General features: G+C 52.2%; 1 protein-coding gene across 12 annotated transcripts in view; it reads left to right on the forward strand.

Annotated features, from left to right (window-relative positions):
- TNS1 (tensin 1) overlaps nt 1-23,065 on the forward strand; it is a 204,346-nt gene that overhangs the window by 42,504 nt on the left and 138,777 nt on the right. The gene's annotated exons all lie outside the window — the stretch shown is intronic.

A 23,065-nucleotide genomic window follows, 5' to 3' on the forward strand; every position in this document is an offset into this window, starting at 1 on the left:
CAACTGACTTTTGAACATTGGAGATTCCTCCTGCAACCTGATGAACTATTAGATTTAATAGTTTTTAAATGGGTTATTTAGCATTTTTTATATATGTGATCATGTAATTTGTGAATAGAGATAGTTTCACTTCTTCCTTTCCAACTTGGATGTTTTTTGTTTCTTATCCCTTTCATCCTTATGACTGTCCTGGCTAGCACCTCCAGTACAATATTGATTAGAAGTGGCAAGAGCAGAAATCCTAATTTTGTTCTTGACTTCAGGGTAAAGCATGCAGTCTTTCACCATTAAGCACAATGATAGCTGTGAATTTTTTTTAAAGATTTTATTTATTTATTTATTCATTAAAGATGCATAGACGGAGGCAGAAACATAGGTGGAAGGAGAAGCAGGATCCTCATGGGGAGCCCAATGTGGGATTTGATCCCAGGACCCCAGGATCATGCCCTGAGTCAAAGGCAGATGCTCAACCACTGAGCCACCCAGGCGTCCCAATAGCTGTGGATTTTTTTTGTGATGCCCCTATATCAGGGGCATTTCCTTCTATTTCTAGTTTGCTGAGTTTTTTTTAAATCAGGAGATATTACTGGGTTTTGTCTAGATCTTTTTCTGTATCTGTTGAGGTGATCAAGTGGTTTTGTTTTTCTATTCATTTGATTTGGATTGTATTATGGGATGGGATTATACTAGTTGATTTTCAGGTGTGAAAACAGCCCTGCACTCCTGGGGCAAATCCCATTTGGTCATGGTGTATAATTATTATTATTTGTAGCTGGCTTTATTTTTTAATATTTAGTTGAGAGTTTTTGTATCTCTGTTCATAAGAGAAATTGGTCTTTAGTTTTCTTTCTTTTATAATGTATTCATCTGGTTTTAGCGTCAAGGTATTACTGGCCTCACAGAATTAGTTGGAGACTAATTTTTGGAAGAGTTTGGGAAGAATTGATATTGATTCTTTAAATGTTTGGTAGAATTCACACATGAAGCAGTTTGAGTCTGGGCTTTTTTTTGGTGGGCAGTTTTTTGATTGTGAGTTCAATCTCTATTTCTTATAGGTCTATTCAGGTTTTCTGTTTCCTCTTGAGACAGTTTTGGAAGTTTGTATCTCTTAAAAAAAGATTTTATTTATTTATTTATTTATTTATTTATTTATTTATTTATTTATTTATGAGAGAGAGAAGGGCAGAAGGAGGAGAGAGAATCCCAAGCAGACTCCAAGCTGAGTGTGGAGCCCAACTCATGGCTCCATCTCATGACCCTGAAATCATGACCTGAGCTAAAACCAAGAGTCGGACACTTAACCAACTGAGCTACCCAGGCACCCAGGAAGTGTGTGTCTTTCCAGGAATTTGTCCATTTCTTCTTGGTTATCTAATTTATTGGCATATGATTTTGTTCATAGTCTTCCTTCATAATTCTTTTTATTTCCATGAGGTTGGCAGGAATGTCTCCTGTTCTATTTCTGAGTCTAGTACTTGACTCTTCTCTCTCTTGTTCTTGGTTAGTCTACCTAAACATTTGTCAAATCTGTTGGCCTTTTCAGAGAACCTATTTTTTCTCTTACTTTTATGGGATTTTTCATTGCAATCACTTTGTTTATGGCCACTGTTTATTGAGTGTCCTCTGCATAGTGGCTACTTGACACTCAACTCATTTAGTCCTTGAAAAAACACACATAAAGCAGATGTAATTGGCCACACTGTCGAATGAGAACACTGAGGTGCGATACTTTGTGCCAGGTGTGAAGCTGGCAGGCAGTGGGCCTGGAGCTCCCAAGCCTGATGACTTTTCGATGCAGCAGGGGACCTTCCCTGTTCTGCTTTCAGCCTCTGTTGTCTTGCTGCTGAGGCTCATTTTCGATTTCTGTGGGAAGAACTATGGGTCACTGTTCCCTCGTGTCACCTGTCAGGGGGCCTCAGCATCACCTGTGAGCCTGTTAAGCATGTTCCTGTCACCCTCAGCTTTTGATTCAGTGAGCCTGGGCTCGGGTCCACAGATATGCATTATTGTCTACCATCCCCAAAGATTCTGATGACAGCGTCTGAGTAACTCGTGTTTCCTCTGGATACTCCTCCTCAAATTTCCTGGGTGCAGTTTCCCCAGGAAGCCACTGGTTCCTCTGGGCTCTGTGTTCTCCTGGCTTCTGCTTCCCCTGGGGTGCAGGTCAAGGATGAGGCAGGTCCTGGGGGGGAAGCCATTTCCTTGCTGCTTTATAAAAATTAGCAAGAGGTTGTAACAACTTGCCCATCCCCATTCCATCTTCCTCAAGTTCTCTCTGAGGTAGTAGGTATAGGACCTTCAGGAGTTAATAAGTCAGCTTGGAGTGTGTGTCGTAAGCAGTCAGGAGTGTGTGCGTGCTCCCAGGAGCGTACACACACACACACACACACACACACACACACCAGCAGGGAGGGGGCGAGGCAGGGTGTTGGGGGGAGAAAGTGACACTGAGCTGAGACTGGCGTCTCATTTTCCTGGAATGTGGTTCCCAAAAGGTCTCATAGTTTTTAGCGTTTCTGACTCTGGGGCTGTGTAAACATCGCATAGGGGACTGCTGCCTCTGAGAGAAGGGGGGAGTTAGGGGGAGGGTGGGAGCCTGGAGCAGGGAGAGGAGGCAGAGAGGGGGAGAGGAGAGGGAAATCCCAGGGTCCTGTTGAAACAGGAGCTTCCCACTGAGGGTGTGAGGGATCTGGGTGAGGGCTGGGGTCCAGGGTGTGGGGCAGAGGGCGGGAGGCCCAGCCCAGACGGGGAGGCTTGTCGGTGGTGTGGGAAGGAAGTGGGAAGGAATGGGGTGACTCCTGGACTCCTGGCCCACACCAGCCTCCTCCCACTGCTTCCAGCATTTAGCCTGGGGGTCTGTAGTCTCTGCTGGAGCCAGCTGAGCAGGGAGCCCAGCCCACTCCTGGGGCATGGTGAGCCCCTGCCTCCTGGCGTCCTGAGCTGCCTTCCTGGAACCCAGCATTCTCTCCTGCCAACACGGTCTTAACCTTCTGAGCCTCCCTAGTTTCCAGAGCCTGCGTGTCCTGGGAGGGGGCCCGGTGGAGTTGGGGCTCCTCTGGCCTTGGGCTCAGGTGGATCTTGACTCTGCCATTTATGTGAGCTGTGTTACATCAGACAAGGCACTCAACCTCCAAAAACTGGTTTCCTCATCAGAATAAAAATGGTGACACTGATATCAGCGAACCTTGCAACGCTGGTGTGAGGATTAGAGGAAATGTAGGTAAAATCCTGGCATGTGATAGGCTCTTTCTCAATAAATGATAACTTCTATTTATTCTGTTATTTTGAGACCCAAGGATAACAAACAGCTAAGCATCGCAGAACTCCACCAGCCAGCAGGTCTGGCCAGCTCCACCAGAAGGACAATGGCCCACACTCCCTTACCCTCCCCACATTGGTTCCTCTGCCTGAGGTCACCTGCTGGCCCCCTGTCCTGTGCCCTGCTTTGCCCTGCCTGGGCCCTATGAGGCCCCGCTCCCTTTCCCTGAGGGTTCTGGCCTCTGGCTGATGAGTCATTTGTGTCCCATAGCTGGCAAGCAGGGTGGGATGTTAGCGGGGGGCCATTAGGAAGAGAGGGGTATGCATGTCCTGAAGCACAAGAAAGCACAGAGTGAGTCACAGATTAACTCCCCGGCCTGTTTCCACCTGCTGGGCCGGAGCACCCAAGCGAGGGTGTCCAGAGGTGTCTGGGTTCAAACTGGGTTCTGTTTAAGGAAGCAGGGGAGGAAGGTCACTCATGAGTCATACATGATTGGAGGAACAGTAGAAAAGCTCCAGTGCCCTCTCCTGCACTAGGAAAATCACACTGGCTTGAATTCCACCATTAGTGCCCGGCTTACTCTATCCTTGTGTGGACAGGATCCATTTAATCTAATCGTCACAACAACACGGAAAGGTAGGCGTTAATATAATCCCTTAGGGCACAGAGGAGGAGACAGGCTGAGATGGTTGAGCTGCATGCTCACGCAGCCAGGAAGGTGCTGGAACTGGGACTCAGGAGCTGAGCCCAGACTTAGGGAGAGCCTTGAGGAGAGAGTAGAGTGGATGGCATAGTGAGAGACCTGACCCACTTCTGACTTTTCTTCCTCAACAGCCTCATTGTGACTTGGGCTTTTGATCTGTCCCTGCCTCGCCAGAGAATTGTGACAGTTAAATGAGTGAATGCATAGAAAGTGCTTAGAGCAAGTAGTGAATCCTAGCATTTTGTGTCATCGTCATTGCCTTGTGACTGGGGTCCCAGACAAGAGGCTGCATTTGGGTTGGGTGGAGAGAATTCTATATTAACAGGCCAGTTTTAACCTCCAGGGGAGACGATAGAATGGTCCCCACTGGACCGGGCTGTCCTGTGAGATGGCAAGCTCTTAGCAGCCATCCTGTGCTGTGGGGAGAGAAGTTGGACTGGGGGCAGTCAAAGTCTCCTTTGTTGTAAGGTTTGGGAGCTTGGGAGTCAGAGCTGGATTTGTTTGCTGCTTCCCCTGCTTATGGCTGAGTGACCTGGCGTCATTTACTGAGGTGTGCTGAATCTCAGTTTCCTCATCTATAAAGGTCCTAAAGACCTTCCTGGAGGTACAGTTGTAGTGAGGATGAAATTAGTAGGTATGGAGAGTGCATTCAGCTCCTGGTGCGCAGTGGCTGGCGATGTGTGACACTGGTGGGGGCGGTGGCATCGTGGTTGTTAGCCAAGTCGGGCTCTCTCCAGGTGGTGATCCCAGAGCTGGAAGGCCCGTGTACTGTATTTGTCACTTTATCCGGAGCCAGATCTGTTTGCTGTGCACTCCGAGCAGCCTGCATCCTTCCTCCTCTCGCCTGAGCATCCCTCCTCTGATTCCCTGAGGCATCTGGGGATCTTCGCACATTGAATCCCTCTTCCCTCCCCAAGACATAAATTCTTTAACTGCCCTCTGGCTCTCATTCTGACCCTTAATCTGTGTCTTCCTTAGAATCCATGTAAATGCATTTTTTTCCCTTCCCTGTTTTGAAATGATTTTAGGGTTACGGAAAGTTTGTGCCAAAATAGCACAAAGAGTTCCCATATACCCTTCACTCAACTTCCCCACATGTTGACAGCTTTAGAGATTTATTGCGCAATGATCGGAACCAGGAAATTAACAGTGATCTGATGCTATTGCTAATCCACAGATCTTAGTAGAATCTGCCGGGTTTTTCCAGTACCGCCCCTTTACGGATCCCAAATCCACTTCAGGATCCCACGTTGCATTTAGCCTCCACCGAGCTGGAACAGATCTGCAGTCCTTCTTCTTCGCTCGTGACTTTAGCACTTCTGGAGAGTACGCATCAGATATTTTGTAGAATGTCTCTTAGTTTGAGTTTATTTGATTTTGCGTTTCCATCATTCCTCCTACATGGATAAATGGAACCCGACTGTTCTTAATATTCTACTGTCCCTATTCACTCTACGGTCTCTTACTCCCCCCCCCCCCTTTTTTTTTACATCCAATTTATGTCAGTATGGAACCTGGATATTCACTTTTTTAAAACAATGCTATCATCATCATCATCATCATCATTATTTGATTGAATTGACCCTGCCATGGCCATTGGGAGTTTAAGTTGGTAGAACTCATGTATTTTTGACATCTCTTACTTCCTTGCTGTATGGTCAAGTATGTGTCTCTGCCTCTCTCATGAATAAATAAATAAAGTCTTAAAAAAAAAGTAGTAGTAAGAGAAATAGAAGTGGAGCCTAAGACGTGCTCGAATGGCTGTAATCTCATGGTCAAACCTGAACACATGAGGGGTTGCTTCCTGGAGATGAGCAAACAAAGTGGTTTCTCTCTCTCTCTCTCTTTCTTCCTTTCAAGATTTTATTTATTTATTCATGAGAGACATAGAGAGGCAGAGACACAGGGAGAGGGAGAAGCAGGCTCCCCACAGGGAGCCTGCTGCAGGACTTGATCCCAGGACTCCAGGATCACGACCTGAGCCAAAGGCAAACGCTCAGCTGCTGAGCCATCCAGGTCCCCCCAAAGTGGTTTCTTGAGACAGCTCCTATTCCTGGTGAAGATGCCGTGGGGATTGTTGAAAAGGCCACAAAGGACTTAGAGTATTGCATACACTTGGTTGACAAAGCAGAGGCAGGTTTGGAGGATGGACTCCAATTATAAAAGAACCCGCACTGTTGGTGAAAGCTCTCCAACAGCATCACATGCTACGGAGAATTGGTTCATGAAAGGAAGAGTCCGTTGCTGTGGCAAACTTTACTGTCTGATTTTAAGAAATTGCCCGGGCCACTCCAGCCTTCAGCAACCACCTCCCTGAGCAGTCAGCGGCCATCAACAGGGAGGCGAGACCCTCCACGGGCAAAAAGATGAAGACTTGCTGAAAGCTCAGGTGGTGATTAGCACTTTTTATCAATCACACATTTTATTTTATTTTTTATTTTTTTATTTTTTATTTTTCAATCACACATTTTAGATTATAGTCTAGCATCAACGTAACTTTTATCTTTTATATGCACTGGGAAACCAAAAAACTCATTCGACTAGCCTTATTGTGGCAATTCTGGTTTTTAATGGTTGCTCTAGAATTGAACCTGTGACATCTCTGAGGTATGCCTGTATGTGTATTAAGAGATTTTATTTTGGGGCTCCTGGGTGGCTCCGTCGGTTGAACCTCCGACTCTCGATTTCGACTTAGGTCATCATCTCATGGTCATGAGCGCAAGCCCTGTATCAGGCAGGCTCCACGCTCTCTGCAGGGAGTCTGTGATTCTCCCTCTCCCTCTGCCTCTCCTCCTGCTTATGATCTCTTTCTCTCTCTCTCTCAAATAAATAAATAAATCTTGAGTTTGAGTAGACATGATTCAAAAAGGTAGGTAGGAACCAAATTGTGGAAGGCATGTAGAAAGGTCTACTTTCTACTGTAGACCAAGGACTCTTAACTTAATCTCTATTTCAACATCATACTCTTAATAGATAAAAATTACACGTGTGTCACTCACCTGAGCTTACTCAAGATTAAGTATGGCTCTCTCTCTTTTTTGTTATTCAAGAAAACTCATCTATTTCTTTTTTATGCTTTAATGGTTTTCAGCATCAAATATACAGATGCCCTGAGTTATTCTATAGTTAAGAATTGTTACATCAAGTAATGGGTAACAATTGAAAAAATGAATCAGATTAATCTTCAGGGAGATTATTGTAACAAAATCTATAAAATACTTGTTAATAACAATGTCTAGGGTGGTATCATGCATGCCAGTTCTCAAAAATGGATGGCTAAAGAAGGACAATTAAGCTAGAGGCTAAAATGTGTGGTCAAAGTTCTTAACTCAGTAATTCAATAAGTGCGAAAGGATTATTCTGTACTTCAATACAACTGGAGAATAAATTAAAAAAAAGATTTTATTAAAGATTTTATTTTAAGGAATTGGCTTACACAGCTGTGGGGACTGGCAAATCTGAAATCTCTAGGGGAGGCTGGCCGTCTAGCAAATCAGATAGAAGCTGTGTTGCAGTCTTTTTTTGAAAAAAAGATTTTATTCATTTATTCATGAGAGATACAGAGAGAGAGGCAGAGGGGGAAACAGGCTCCTCGCAGGGAGCCTGATGGGGGACTCGATCCCCGGACTTGGGATCATGCCCTGAGCCGGAGGCAGATGCTCAGCCGGAGGCAGATGCTCAGCCCAGGCATCCCTGGTGTTGCAGTCTTGAGGCAGAATTTCTTCTTCTGCAGGAAGCCTTAGTTATTGGTCTTTGCATCTTCAAGTGAATGGACGCGGCCTGTGCACATTATTGAGAGTGATCTCCTTTACTTAAGGTTGAGTGATTATAGATATAAACTGTCCTCACCCAACACCTAGATCGTGTTTGATTAAATCACCGGGTACTGTAGCCTAGACAAGTTGACACAGAAAGCTGTCACACCCATCCGTTCAATAGGAAGCATGCAAGCCACTTAGCTTCTCACTTGTCAAGGTAGGTAGATGGAGGGGGAATGCAGAGGTCCCATCTGGCTGGTTTGGGATGCAAGTATGCGCTTCTGGCCTGCGCCTCTTTAGTTTGCAGATTTGGTCTTTGACTCCTACCCTCCTTGAGATGATCTCGGCAGATTTTGCTCCTTTCATCTGTAACATGCAGGAATCATTATTATCCTCAGGTGGCTAGGGGGATCAGAAGAGGGACTTTAGAGGATCCCTGGGTGGCTTGGTGGTTTAGCGCCTGCCTTTGGCCCGGGGCGCCGTCCTGGGTTCCCAGGATCGAGTCCCATGTCGGGTTCCCTGCATGGAGCCTGCTTCTCCCTCTGCCTGTGTCTCTGCCTCTTTCTCTCTATCATGAATAAATAAAATCTTAAAAAAAAAAAAAAAAAGAAGAAGAAGAAGAAGAGGGACTTTAAATGCCTGCCTCAGAAGCCTGAGTGGGAACATCCCCTCCACAGGGCTTGGCTTCAGCTGCCTTCCAGGACGTGCCTCCAGTTTTCAGGGGACACATGGGGTACCTTCTTCCCTTCTGGGAGAGAGGCTAAGGTGGTGTTAGCAGCAGTACTTCCTCTGTCCGATCTGATCCTATGGGAGACAGTAATCAGAGAGACCAAAGTGGGTTAACCACAGAGCCCAGGCAGGAATTGAGGCTACGAGGCACGTGTGTGCGTGTGTGTGTGTGTGTGTGTGTAATATCCTGGGGTGTGGGTGGAGAGTGATCGGAGATTCAGGGAGACCTCCGGGGATTTGAACCAGCAAGGAGATGATAGCTGCCAAGCAAGGCTCTCTAACAGGGCTGAGCTCACTGGAGTTTTGCAGAGAGGGGAGTGGAGGAGGCCTGGCTTTCCCAGAATTGGGGAAGATCCGGAAACTAGGGGGAAACTGGCCAGAGGAAAGCTCTAGGCCTATCCCCCAAGCCCTCCCCTGCTTTGAGGGCCTCAGCATTCCTCCTCCCTCCCTGTGGGTCACTTGTCCTCCTTCTTTCCATATGGGGAAACCGAGGCCCAGGGCGGTTCTAGCTTCTGTAGAGGAGCAGGTATGGCCACAATCCCTCAGGGTAACCAGATGATTTTCTTGGTCTCGGTGGAGGACAGCCTAGGAGGAAACAGGTTGAAATGGCAGCTGGAGTGAGTTGGGTTCATTCGGAGGGGCTGCCTTCTGGTGGTGGGGAGCCAGAAGAGAGCACCAGGGAACCCAAGGAGCCGCTGGGGCCCCTTGATTGGAATGTCAAGAACAGAAGTGGTTGTATTTGGCCAGGGGTGCGGGGGGGGGGGGGTGCGAGCTGTCCTGGACTCCTGGACTGGTGGCTGTTGTGTCTGCAGGGACAGGATGATGAGTCTCAGCCTGCCTTGCACGGACCTGGGGCAAACCAGCGCAGGCCACCTGTGCCTCCTTAGGGCCACATCCTGTCTCCCAGCACCCCTGTGAGTGGCCTCTGGGGCAGTGAGGAGATCCAGGGAATGGGGCTGGTGTCAGTGAGCATCCTTGGGCAGTGAGCTTGAGCAGCCCCAGCCTCAGTTTCCTTGTCTGTCAGCTGAGGATGACACGATCCAGCTTGCTGGGTGGTGGTGATGGGCTTTGGAAGTGGGGCCCACGGTGGGCGGGGGGGCGGATGTCCTTTTCCTGGCTGACGCGGCAGCTGCCAGGCAGGGGGCACTTTTGGGTGCCGCTGGCACTCCTCCTGCCCCCACTCACTGAGGGAGTTCGTGGAGGGGCCGGTGGGGTCTCCTAGGACACCAGCAAAGGCGCAGGTCCCTCTGGCTCTCTCCGGGAGTCCTCCCCTCCTCCCAGCAGCTGCTTCTCCTCCTCCCCCTCTCCGCTCCCCCCTCCCCTCACACGTGAGGATGATAAACACCCTGCCAGCTCCAAATAGGGCCTGACCTCAGCGGCGAGGCATCTCCCCTCGCCCCCCACCCTCCCAGCCGCCAGCCGCATTCCTGGAGAGGATGAGGTTGGGCTGCTCTCCCCTCTCAGCCTCCTTTGTCCCGCGGGCTGCTGCCCACCCTGCGGCCTCCTCTGGCCCAGGCCTCAGTGCCCGAGGGCCCCACTGTGGATCTCGTTAATGATAATAATCGCTGTGGTTATCACCTATTAGGCAATTGGGCACCAGGTTCCATGCTGAGCACATTACATGGATCATGTCAATGAATCCTCAAAACAGCCCCATGAGGAAGTCATTATTATTATTATTATTATTATTATTATTATTATTATTATTATCTGGATGGGCAGGGGAAAGTGGGAAGGCCTGGGAAACAGGGGTGGGGAGGGGGTAGGTCATGCTGCCTGCCCAGCCTTTCCCAGCTGGGGAGTGGAGTTGGGATAACCGGGGCCCCCCCTTGTCTACCCACCCCCCCCCGCCCCCCAGCCAGCATTAGGCTCAGGTCGGCCTGTCCAACCCAGGCCAGGGCCCCGAGAGAGCAGGTGCAGGAATGGGAGCAGGACTTGCTTAGGAGCCTGGGCCTCCCGGGGAGGCTGGATGGAGGGGGGTCTCCTGGGTGCTCAGAGCTTTGGCGAAGCTTCGTGTTCCTTCCCGTTTCCCAGCCTTGGCAGGTTAGAAACTCCGGTGGGCAGAGGGCCCTTCCAGGGCATTACCCCCGTCCTCGGGTCTGTTCCAGGTTCTGGTGCCCAATGACAGGATTCTTTTATTAGTATTTCCCCCCCATGAAGCTCACATCTGGGGAAATTACATGCATTTCCCCATATTTTTGTCAAGCAGACACATTTTGGCTACCAACTAGAAACTTCCGGGAGGCGCCCAATAACCTACGTTTGCCATGCTGAGTTGGTATAATTCCAGCCCAAAGTTCAGAAGTGTGTGTTTTGAAATGTTGACCGAGGCTCACACAGCCTTCCATTCCTACCCTCCAGCTGCACCGGCTGCGTGACCTTCATTCAGCTTGCCGCTGTCCTTCGCTACCTGCCGCTTCTGGGTAACAACCAGGCGGGCACCCAAGCCGATGTGCAGCCCAGGCCCTGCCGGCCCGCCTGTCCTTCCTCTCCCTCCCACCGATCGCGTCCCTCTTGTCTTCCTTTCCAGTTCTTTCTGCACTTTAGCCCTTTGCCGGGCCAGTTACCCGGCTGCCTTCTTGTTTCAACTTGTAAGTCTGGGTGTCAGGGAGATGCGGGTTCAAATCCTGACCCTGTCACCCACTGGCCTTGGGGGCCGTGCGAAAGTCACATCTTCTCTCGGAGTCTCAGTTTCCCCATCTGTAAAATGGGTATGATGTGGTCTCCCTCCGAGGGCTGTGGCGGGGGTTGGGGTGGGAGATTGTGCAAGCACGGGGCCGGGGGGAGCTGGTCTTGGTAAAGGGCAGTGACCGTGACCCACTGTGGTCTCTGCATCCCAGCTCTTCGCCGGCAGAGCCCGGTGCGGCGTGGGTGGCAGATGTCTCAGGCACACCTGCCCGTCCAGGATGCCAGTGAGGGAGGGGAGTGCCTACGCCTGGGCGCCGTGTGTGGCTTCCCTGGCCGTGGGAAGTCTGGGTGGGTTTGGTGGCTTCCCAGCTGTCCCCCCGCCCCCCCGGCATATTCCCCTTTGCCTGCCACTTTAGTTTGAGTTCTCACTGGCTTGCACTATTACTATATTAAGAAAAAAAAAAAGTTGCCTTTATAACCTTTTACTCATTTAAGTGATAGAATGTGTAGACTTACTCGGGGGCACCTGGGTGGCTTCGTTGGTTAAGCATCTGGCTCTGGGTTTTGGGGTTTCGGCTTAGGTCATGATCTCTGCTTCAGGTTCTCTCTCTCTCTCTCTCAAATAAATAAAATCTTAAAAAAAAAAAAGAATGGAAAGCCTTACTCTACGATTATATATTTTTAATTTTTTTTAATACACAAAAATATTGGAATAAAATTGTTGAGCCATGTTTCCAACTAACATCATCCTAATTCCACACTTTAGGGAACGTGGGTCAGATGAATCCCCCCCACCCCACCCCACCGTGCGCCTGCGTGTTCATCAGTTTTCTACTGTGGGAGATTTAAAACATACAGAAGTAGCAAGAATAGCATAATGAACTCCTTTGTACCCACGCTCGACAACCATCAACTTTTGTTTTTGTTTCATCTGCCCCCCTCACTCGCTTTTTTTTTTTTTTTTTTTTTTTGCTGGAGTGTTTTTAAAGCAAATCCCAGACATTATATCATTCTGCTGTAAATACTTCGCTATGTATCATTAACAGATAAGGACTTTTAATTTTAACATTACCATAATACCATTATTACAGTCAACATAATTAATAACAATTTCTTAGGAGAAGCTAATACCTAGTGTGTGTTCAGTTTTCCCTGATTATCTCAAAAATGTCCCATTTCGATTGGTTTGTTTGCTTCAGGCAAACGAACGTGGAATCTCTGTTCTTGTCTCTTTCTGTAATAATCATGTATCTACACATATTCTTGCCTCTGTCCCTTCAGCAGTCAGCTGCCGGTATGTGATCACTTCTCCTTTTTTTTTTTTTTTTTTTTGGTTTAATGTTTTATTTAAATTCAGTTTGCCAACATCTACTATAACATGTGACCACTTTTTCGATGGGTCCTCATTCCTTAGTCGCTTTCTCCTTTCCGGCTTTCTCTCTAGGCTTCCAGCTGGGGTCTCTGTCCAGCTGGATGTGAAATCCAGAGCCCAGTGCCCCGTGTCAGCTTCTCCTCTCTGGCCTTGGCCGCTGGGTCCACTGTCTTGTCCCCAGGGAAGAGGAGGCTCTGGAAGGAGGAGCGGTGGAGACAGAGTGCACCCCAGGGTGAAGTTGGGGGGCAGGGGGAGTTCACACGCCTGTGTCCCTTGATGCCTCATCTCATAGATACTGTGTCCCTGAGATGTCCGTGTAAGGCTGCCTGGCTTGCTCAGAGTGGGGAGGGCTGGGGTGGCCAGTAGGCAACATCGGATGGGCTGTCTGCAGGCTGTGGGGCCACACGGCTCTGGGAAGCACAGCTGCCCTACCGAGCCTGTGCTGGGGGCGGCCGGAGTCTTCATGGGAACACAGCCCCCCGCTTTCAGCCTTACTCCCCACCGTGACCTGTGCCCTCTGCCTTCATCGCCAGCCAAGGTCCTGCCCTCCTGGAGCCTGGCGGGCTGGTGTCAAGCTTGGGATGCTGCTCTGATCATCCTCCACCATCTCCTCATCTCCTCGGGGCGCTGGGAAAGTCACACCCCAGAGTCCCCGGGGCCTGCTTCCTTCCGCTCTCCCTTTGCCTCTGAGGCCTCTGGCCTCAGCTCTGCCAGTTGGCAGGGCTGCCTCTTGGGGAATTGAAGAGATAGGGATACTTGGGTCGTCTTCTTAGCTTTTTTTTTTTTTTTTTTTTCTCAGCAAAAAGGAAAGCTGGCGCCTTTGGGAAGCCACAGCCCTTCCCTGGACCCCACTGTTCTTATATGAGAAATGTCCAGAGCAGCTCTTGACCTCATTGACTGAGTTGCCAAGAGGGACACTTGAGATTTAGGTGTGTGTGTGTGTGTGTGTGTGTGTGCACAGACTCTAGAACTGCTGCCCTGGGACATGATTGGGCTACAAGGTGAGAAAAAGACCAAAGTGTGGGCTGCCCTGGATCACCAAAGTGTGATAGAACTTTCTAGCTCTAGCTGGCCTCTGTTGCAACCACATCTCTTATTCTTCCCCTGTTGCCTCTTTCCTTAGGGACCTCAGGTTCCTTAGCTTTGTTCTTTCCCGTCCATTCTTTCTGGGTCCCTTCTGGGTCCCTACAGACTTCATATGTTCATGTCATCCTCCGGACCCTGCCTTGTTCCCCAAGGGCCAGCCCTTTCTCCTGGCCCTCCAGCCCTAAAATCCAAAGGCCTCTCTCTCTCCCTCTTGACTCCAGGGATGGGGGAGCCCCGTTCTCTGTCTTCACAGCTCTGTTTCCTCCCAGGCCCTTGGGGACTTGGGGGTTTAGGAGCTCATATTCTCCTGTCTCTTCTTCCGAGGATACTCCTCACCCCTCAAGGCAGCTGTGATGCCCCAGAACATCTCCTATCATCTGACAGTTTTATGGGGGGTGTTGCCCGTGTATGTGTGTGTGTGTGTGTGTGTGTGTGTGTGTTACTGAGAACTCCTCCTCCTAAGCCTGTAATGAACACAAATCTTTTCCCTGAGAAGGGTGATTCCTGAGATGTCCCTCATCCACCTGGTGGCACTGAAAATACATGATATAAGACGCAGCCAGGAGGGGGGTTGTTTGAGGTCCTGGGAGGAACCTTTGACTTAGGAGCCAGAAGACCTGGGTCCTGATTCTAGGTCTCTTACTTCCTAGCAGTGGGGTCTCAGTGGACTTCAGTCCTCAGCTGCAGGGATACAGTGATGTCACTGAGTCGTGGCCAGTAGCCGTGCGATGAGGCGCTGGAACAGCCCCTGGCAGTGGGGGCTCCGCCCGGGTGTCGTGTCCTTAGCACCGGAGGCCCGTGGGGTATGTGTTTGCCGGAACACATAGATCCTGTAATTTAGTCCCCATCTCGGGATAGACCCCGACGTCCCCTCCATCCCTGCGTGCGCATCTCTGTGGGGAGACTGAGGCCTGCAGTGGGCCTGGGTCCCCGGGGAGGGCTGGGTGGCAGGCCCCTGGCCAAGGTGTCTGTGCTGGCGGCGCCGGCTGCTGGGGCTCCTCCAGGACGGCGCTGTGGGTGGAATCCACAGGGGTGAGGCAGCGAGGCCAGAACGTGCCGAGGATGCTTGGGGCCGCTTATCTCGGGCCAGGAATGCGCCGCAGTATTATTAGCCGACGGCCTTCTCGCCTTTGGAATAACCACCCGGGTGGCACGGCCGACATCTGTCCGGTCCTGCTTGCCCAGACAGTCCGAGGGTGCCTACGCCAAGCCTCCCAGGGCTGCGGCTCGCGTGTGTGCTTGTGTGTGTGTGCGTGCGTGCAGGTACCTGCGTGGCTGCCAGTGTGTGTGTCAGTGTGGATCTTCGGGGGCCATCGGGCCTGGGAGCGTGTGTGCACAGAGGGTGCACGTATATCCTGTACACATATTTTCATGCCCGTGTGTGCAGATGTGTGTATGTGCATGAGTTTAAGTGCACGTGCTTGTGTGTCGTGAATGGGGCCCTGTGCATACGTGCACAAGTGTGTGTCCATGTGTGTGTGAGTGTGCATGCCTGTGTGGTTGTGGCTGTAGGTGCCACTGCCCTGGGGGAAGTGGGAAGCCCAAGGGGGCCTAGGGAGCTGCAGGTAAAGGACAGAGAGGGGGCTGGTGACCCCACGTGGGTGAGGCAGAGGCTGGGAGGCAGCGGTCAGATGTGCAGGGCGGAGAGGAGGGGCTGCTGGGGCTCTTGGTGCTTTGGGGGCTGGGTCACTCACTCCCCTTGATTGGAATCTTCAAGGCAGCATGAACCCTGAGGTCAGCCAGCCGGCCTGGGTCCAAGTCCTGCCTCTGTCACTCACACCATCACTTGAGCAAGTGACTCCTCAACTACTCCAAGACTCAGTGTCCTCATCTATTCCATGGTGACAATAATAGCACCTGCCCAGCAGAATTAATGAGAGAGAAAAAAATATGGTGCCTGGAACATACGGAGAGTTTGATAAATGATAACGTATCCCCATCATCATCATGATTACGGACTCCTCTGTCTGCCCTGCGTCTGGCCTTGGCAATCCCTCCGTGGTTGGGATGGGGGACGCCCCCCTGACTAGCTCTCTTGGCATGGCAGTAAGATGCGGGCCCAGAGAGGGCACAGACTGGCCCAGGGTGATCAGGGAGCTGAGTAGAGCTGTGAGGACCCAGCCTTGGCTCCTGGCAGCTCTTCCCGCCCCCTGCACAGCCTCGCTCCCGTTCCTGGGGTGCCAGGCTGGAGACGAGAGGAGAGTCTGCCAGGCTTTCTCACCTGGGCCTGCTGCTGCAGTTAGCCCAGAACAATCCATGTTTATACTCTCTGTCCTAACGACTGTCCCGTGAGTGTTCTGCTTTCCAGCTCCCTTGATTCTGCTGCAAATTCTGACTTTCAGATGGAGACGATCTGGCGCCAAGGAGGGCAGGACCCAGAATCCTCACCCCCTCACCCGGTCCAGCCCAGGAGAGCTGGCCATCTGGCTCCGGACTTAGGTTCTCGTACCTGGTTGGGCTGCCCCAGCTCCACCTTCTGCCCCTGGCTGCAGCCAGACAGGGCGGAACTCCTAGGAAGCGCTGGGCCCCCACCTGCCCTTCCTCTGCTCCTGCCAGCACATCCCACATCCTCTCCTCTGGCCCCGCTAGGCCTCTCTGGACCTCCCAGGTGCCAGGACAGCTGCCCGCCCCTGGGAAGTGGGCCCAGGGTGTCGCCAGGACTGTGGAGGTGGGAGCGGGCACTTTGGCGCCTGGGCACGGTGGGTGGGGCAGGCAGAGGCAGGTGGGACCTGCCAGGACCCCTCAGCCTGGGCAGGCGGTGGTTGCCCTGGACACCAGCCAGAAGAGACTTGTTCCTCATAACCATCACCAGGTACCTGGAAGGAAAAGAAAAAAACCAACAACAAAAACAACCATCAAACTTTTTTTTTCTTGTTTTGTTTTTTGGAACCTGCTGTTAATGGCCGATTGGCTGTACATTATTAAACAGGCAGCTGGAGATCTGCCAGGGTAGGGTGCTGGAGCCAAGACTCACAGCTCGAACACAATGTTCCTTGGAAAACAGTCACCCGTGGGGTCCCTGGGGAGGAGCACCCAGAGGGAGGGGCCCCAGCTGATGTCCCTTGCCCTGCTCACCCTTCCTGGTCCAGCCTCCATACTCGTCATTGGTGGGGAGCTGGACTGGGCTGCACTAGGAACCCTAGGATCCTTTATTGGGCCCTGCGGGTCCCTCACCACTCCAGCGGCTGGAGCCCCTCTTTCCTTCCTTGTGGTTAGATGCACAAGGTCCTGCTTCCCTCCCCAGGTGGATAAGGCCAGTACCAGCTCTCCTGGGGGCCAGTGTGGAGCAGGGGCCTGAGCACTGGGTGGGGAGCTGGACCCATGGTTCTAGGGTTGACTCCATCGAGTTCCTCCTCTCTGTGGTGACATTGGGACCCCCTACTTGTCCTTTCTGGGCTTCAGTTTCCATAAACTACAATGAGAAGGTTGGGTTAGTCAACTCTAGATTCTTGTGATCCTCGGTTGGGTGGCCCTGGGGAGAGCCTGGGGGGCTTGTTTCCCAGAGTTTGGGACTCTTCTTGCTCCATCCCTGGTCCCATCCAGGTGACACCAGAAGCCATGTCTCAAGCAAGCCTGATGAATGGGGCTGGCCTCTGGCCCCATTCGTACCCTTTACCGGCCACCTTGAAATCAACCAGGTCAAAGGTCCAATGTCTGAAGGTAACAGCAAGTGGAGAATAAGCTGGGGGTCTGGGGTTTGGGTGACTACTGTCTTAGTGAAGCTAGTGCTGCACCAGGCGACATGGATAAAAGGACAGTATGGGGTCCAGGTCACCACCAGGGTGGGCCTGGCATGTGTGTGAGGGGTCATTGGTTTGGGAACTGAGCCCTAAGGAACCCTCCCTGAGTCCCTTGGAGACAACACGGTGTGCTGTGTAAGAGTACGGCTGGGGTTCGGGCCTGTTGCCACTGCTTCTCTGCTGTTGTCTTACTAGCTTTGGGCAAGTGACTCTGCCTCTTGTGTCTGAGCTCCCTCCACTGTTCAGAGTGGGCTTAGAAGGACATCCCCCAGGGCTGTGGTGAGGGGCGGGGGGGATGAGCTAATAAGGCCTGTGCAGGATTTCTAACAGGACCTGGCACATGTGAAGTGCGCATTAGCTGTTAGGATCTAAGCGATCCCTCCGTCTGGCGTGCTGCTCTTTCCCCTTGCACCACTCAGCACTATTTGTGTTACGCGTTTGTGCTTTTGTTTGTTTGGTGTCTCCTCCTCTAGACCAAATATTCCAGAGCTGGCACCTCTGGGCCTGCCCCAGTGCAGGCACTCAAGAGCATTTGTTGAACGAATTGGTGACTGTGTGCATGGATGAAGGCCCATGGGGACAGGCTCAGAAGCAGGGAAACAACCGATCACCTGGAAGGTGGAAAGATCCAGAAACTATGGAAGAGCTGGGAATGTCCATCCTGTGAAGTGGGGAGATTGTGAGCAGCTGTGCATGTGTGTGTGTGTGTGTGTGTGTGTGAGAGAGAGAGAGAGAGAGATTTCTGAATAAAGCTTTAAAGGGACTTGTTCTCTGCAGTAGAACTGGGAGCCACAGTAAACAGGCTGCCACTCACTGGAACCTTCCAATCTCAGCTGGGTGTGGGAGTGAACTCCGAGGGCCTGGTGTGTGAAAGCAGAGGCCGTGAGCGAGCATCAGTCAGGCACAGGAGAGCCCTGCGTTGCACAGGATGTCGATGGGCCGGGCCCTGAGGTCCCTGCTGATGCACTGCTGCTGCTTGAGCGAGGAGAGTGGTGGCAATCATAGCCCATGTCTCTGAGCATCCACTTCCTTACCTCAGGATGGGGTTAATCGTGGTCGATACCCAGACGGTTGTTAGGACGATTAAAGTTAATACCTCCGAAGCTCGAGGAATAGGGCCTGGCACATGGAAAGCACTTGATAAATGTGCTTATTAAATAGAGCCTAAGAGACACACGGGGAGCAGAGGTGAATCGTGACTCTGGGGTGGGGATGGTGATGGCTCCTCTGAAGGAGGAGGATGTGGGGCAGCAGGCATATAGGGAGGGCTGCCGTGTGTCAGACTGTGCGCTCCTCTTTCATAACTTGCCCGAGGTCACACAGCGGCGAGTGAGGTGGCCCGGCTTCGGAGATGGTCCATGCGACACGAAAGCCTGGACTCTCCCCGCCCGCCCCGGGCCTCAGTAGGACGGGGCCGGGTGTCCCTGGCTCTCGTAGTCCAGGAGGGAAGGCGGGGTGGAGAGGTTCTTCTGTGTAGGGGCCGAAGCAGAGTCCTCAGGCGGAGTCCTCGGGAGGACGTCTCCGGCCAGCCCCGGAAGCCGTCCGTAAGTAAGAGGCTCTGGGGAGGTGGGAGCAGGGCGAGGGCTGGCATTTTTAGCAGCCCGTTGGCACGGAGCACAGAGCAGGACGCGGTCAGAAGAGGGACACTGAGGCACACGGTTCGGTGTTAAGGAGAAGGGATGGTGAGAGGAGGGTCGGTTGGGGGGCGAAGGATCTCGATGTGCAGATGATGAGGCCTGAGGCCCCACACAGGTGATGGGAGGCAGGGCCTGGGCCAGGGGGCAGCGCCACGGCGTGGGCAGCGGTGCCCATCTGGGGCCGGTCCCCACAGAGTAGTGGCGAGCGCTGAGTCTCGGGGGGCGGGAGGCCAGGTGGCCAGCTCGGGACAGCGCGGCGAGCCCAACGTCCCGCCACCAGCCTGGCCCTCGCCTCCTCCGGCTCAGCAGCCGGCTTGGCGAGAGGTTAGCGTTCGTGCCCGGGCCAGCACGCTCCCTACTGATCAGCGGCCACGGGCCTGGCCTTGTCAGGACGCTGTTTCGGCCTTCGCCGCGGCTCAGCCCCTGACCGGTCCTGCCTTTTGGACATTCTGGGGTGAATGGGAGGTGGTCCCGGGCTTCAAGGAATTCACAGATGAAGGGGCAGAGAGACAAAGGAGGTGGATGTGGGCAGTAGTGTTTGCCCTGGCTCACTTGCTCAAGGTAGTTTGGTTTTCAAATACTTGATGATGCATGCTGTGTCCTTTTTAAAAAAAATCAGCTGAAGTAAAAATTGGGCCCAATTTCTTTAACCTTTCTTATACTTTTTTTTTTAAAGATTTTATTTATTTATGATAGACATAGAGAAAGAGAGAGAGGCAGAGACACAGGCAGAGAGAGAGGCAGGCTCCATGCCGGGAGCCCAACGTGGGACTCGATCCCGGGACTCCAGGATCGTGCCCCGGGCCAAAGGCAGGCGCTAAACCACTGCGCCACCCAGGGATCCTCCTTTCTTGTACTTTTATTCAAAGAATACTTATCGAGTGTCTTCTGCTATCTTCTTGAGGATGCTCTCTGATTTATAGAATATAGGAGAGAACTAGACACTTTATTTATTTATTTATTTATTTATTTATTTATTTATTTATTCTTGAGAGAGAGAGAGAGAGAGAGAGGCAGAGGAAGAAGCAGTCTCCATGCAGGGACCCCGACGTGGGACTCGATCCCAGGACTCCAGGATCAGCCCCTGGGCTGAAGGCGGTGGTAAACCGCTGAGCCACTGGGGCTGCCTGAGAACTAGACACTTCTAATGCTGTCTGAGAGGCATGGCATAGAGTGGAACTCTCATCTCCTTTGGTCTAGATTCTACACCTTTGTTAATGCAACCCAAAGAGCGTGTGCCTTTTGGTGGCAGCCATATATCCTACCGGGAGCTGAACTGAATTTCTGTTTTAACTAAATCTTAGATCTTTCCTTGCATGAACTATTTTTTTTAATTGCACCAACTATTATCAATTCAGGGTTTTTTATTTTTATGACTTTGAACCCTAGGTTAGGACTTGCCCCCAAAAGAAATGGGGGCTTACTGATTACTGGCCTGTTTATCAAGTCAGTTTTGCATTTTGGTTCACATCAGCGTCTTAGCTCTTCCTTTTGCTTTTTCCACCTTCGTGCACTTGGTAAGCCTCTGTTCTAAAGCTTCATCTAAGTTACTGATAAGTATGTTGGACAAGCCAGGGCAGAGGACAGAGCCCTTTGGCAAGTCAGGAAGTTGACATTGATCTATTAATCAACACCCCTTGGCTGGCTGGCTAGGAATCCACTCGGCTTTCTATCTCGTCTCCAAGCATGTCATCAGGGCTCTTGCCAACACCTTTCTGAGATCCAGATAACCTAGGGTGTGGGGGTTCTCCGACTGTCCAGGCTAGGGACCTTGTAATAATGGGGTTAGGGTGGTGGGCGTGCCGTGTGAGGCAGGGCTGCGGGTCCTCCGAAAGGATCCAGGCCGAAGCCAGTGATCGTTGCTGGTTTAGGCTTGAGAGGAATCCAGTCCCAGAGGCGATTACATCCCAGAGCTCTTACAGCTTTAAAATCGAGTTTCTAAGGGGGAGACAGGGGTTTGTGTGCAGTGAACTGGCACAGCAGTGACTTTCTGCCAAGGACCAGCGTCTGTCCAGATATGTGTTCAGGAATCTTCCAAGGGACCTTAGAGGTTGTCAAATGTGAGGATGGAAGCTAAGAGGGTTGATGTTCTCTGGTCACCAGGGCACTGGTGGCTGAGCAGGGCTGAAACCCAAGGCCCTGACTCCCAGTCTGAGGCCTTGGGGCTGGATTCAAGTGCCTTTCCTGGCTGGAAACTGAGGCAGGCTCGAGAGGGAGGAGCTGCCAGCGTGTGTGTCTCAAGCACAAGTTGTTGGCAGGCCATTTTTCTCATGCTTCTCCTGCCCGTTTGATCCTCTGCCCTCAGACCACGGACGCAGTAGCAAACCTGAGAGTAGGAAACCAGACCGTCTCCCTCCCTGGGAGGGAGTGAGGGGAAGGGGCTGAGGCCCTGCCCAGTTCTGCATTCCCAGAGATGCTGGGAATGCATGCAAATGAGATGCAAATGAGGTAGCAGTGGTGAGGAGGGGGGGCCCCTCCTGCGGCCTCAGTCTGGCCTGAGTGTTGAGGATGACACTTAGAAAAGGAAGAGACCTGTGATCTGGGCTTTGGAACCCGGCATCCCAGAAGGAAGGGAGGGGGCTCTGTGGGGTGACAAGGTGGGGCGAGGCTTTTGGAGCCAGCTTTGGGGGACAGGGAGGCCAGCTGAGGTGGGGGGTGCTAGGGGGTAGCCCTGAGAGGAAGGATCCTGGGAGAAAGCCGGGACTCCTCTCTCGCTGCCCTGGGGCGGGGGCGGAGGAGGGGTGGTCAGAGGGGGGAGGGTGGAACCCAAGGCACAGACATTGACCAAGTGCCTAGGGTGTCCCCCAGGGCCTGGCTCCCAGCCAGCTGTGCTCTGAGCCCAGTCGGACTCTGAGGCCCTCTGAGGCCCGTGGCCTCTCTGCTTGGGACCTGGGCATATGGCCCTGCCTTCTCCGGTGGGGAGGCAGGAAGAGAATGGGGGGGGGGGGCAAGGGTGCTAGAGAGGAAGCTCCTGCCCCTCCTGCCCCCATCCTGGGGAGATTGGGAAGTCAGTCCCTGCCTGCTGGATGGTGCTGGTCTACTCTTGGCCCCCCCACAGGAGCTTGCCCTTTAGTGCATCAGGCCCTGCAAGAGTGGGGGTTACATGACATGACCCCTGGTGGGTGCACAGGGGCCCGCAATGCCCACTCTTGAGTTGCAAGCCCTGGATTCAAATTCTGTGTGTTTTGTCAGCTGCCCTGTGGTTTTGGGTAAATCGCTTAACTGCTCTGAGCCTGTTTCGGAGACTGATAGGAGTTATAGCCATTTTGCTATAGTGGAAAAATGGGAAAAATACCCGGGAAAGGTTTGGTGCAGGGTAGGCACTCAAATCTTGATGCAAATGGAATGAGGGAAAACCTGGGAGCAGCTCTGTGCTCCCCCCTGGGGCCCAGAGGCCTGGGGGAATCGGGATCCAACGTTCTGGACTTCATCCTGGCCCTTTCTCCCCAGTCTCTGTGTGTCCCTTTGTCCTCCTTTCTGTCACATCCCTCCTGTTGCACTGGAAGTGCCTAACTCAGCACCTGGCCCCGACAGGCACAATTCATTTTCCCAGTTCTTCTCAATGCTGCTCTGTGGCGCAGTGGCCCTGTCCCCCCACCCCCAGCTTCGTGGCTCTCCTCCTTCTGGGTCTCTGTTTCTGATCCCCTCTTTGTCCTGCCCTCTCTCCTCCTGGCTCTCCTGCTCTCTGTCTCTCCGGCTTCTTTCCTCCCTCAACAAGCATCCATTGAATCCTTCCTGGATGCCAGGCACAGCCCTGCTCCTTTCGGGGGTTCTCTGTGTCTCCCTGGCTCCTTGCTGCCCTGCCTCTCTCCCTCCCGCCCCTCCGGCCTTCTGCCCACCCTTCCCCCAGCTCCACAGGCTCCAACACTGGTATTATTCAGTTTTATGAAAAACCCCCAGGCCTACCCCTGAACGGACCAACCACAACTGGAACCAGATGTGCAGTCCTGCAGTTGGGGATGGGAGGGGGGGAGGAGAGAAAGGGGCAAGGGCTGGCTTAGGAGGGGGAGGGGAGACGGGAAACCCTGGGAATCCCTCGGCCTGCTTTGGCTCAGGGAGGAGGCTTTGAGCAGAGCAGGGGAGGGAAAAGGGGCTGAGCCGGCTTCTGTAGAAAGCAGCTCTCACTCTGCGTATGAGTGTGCACGGGCATGTG

The sequence above is a fragment of the Canis aureus genome, chromosome 36 (genome assembly GCF_053574225.1).
Source record: "Canis aureus isolate CA01 chromosome 36, VMU_Caureus_v.1.0, whole genome shotgun sequence".
Lineage (NCBI taxonomy): Eukaryota > Metazoa > Chordata > Mammalia > Carnivora > Canidae > Canis > Canis aureus.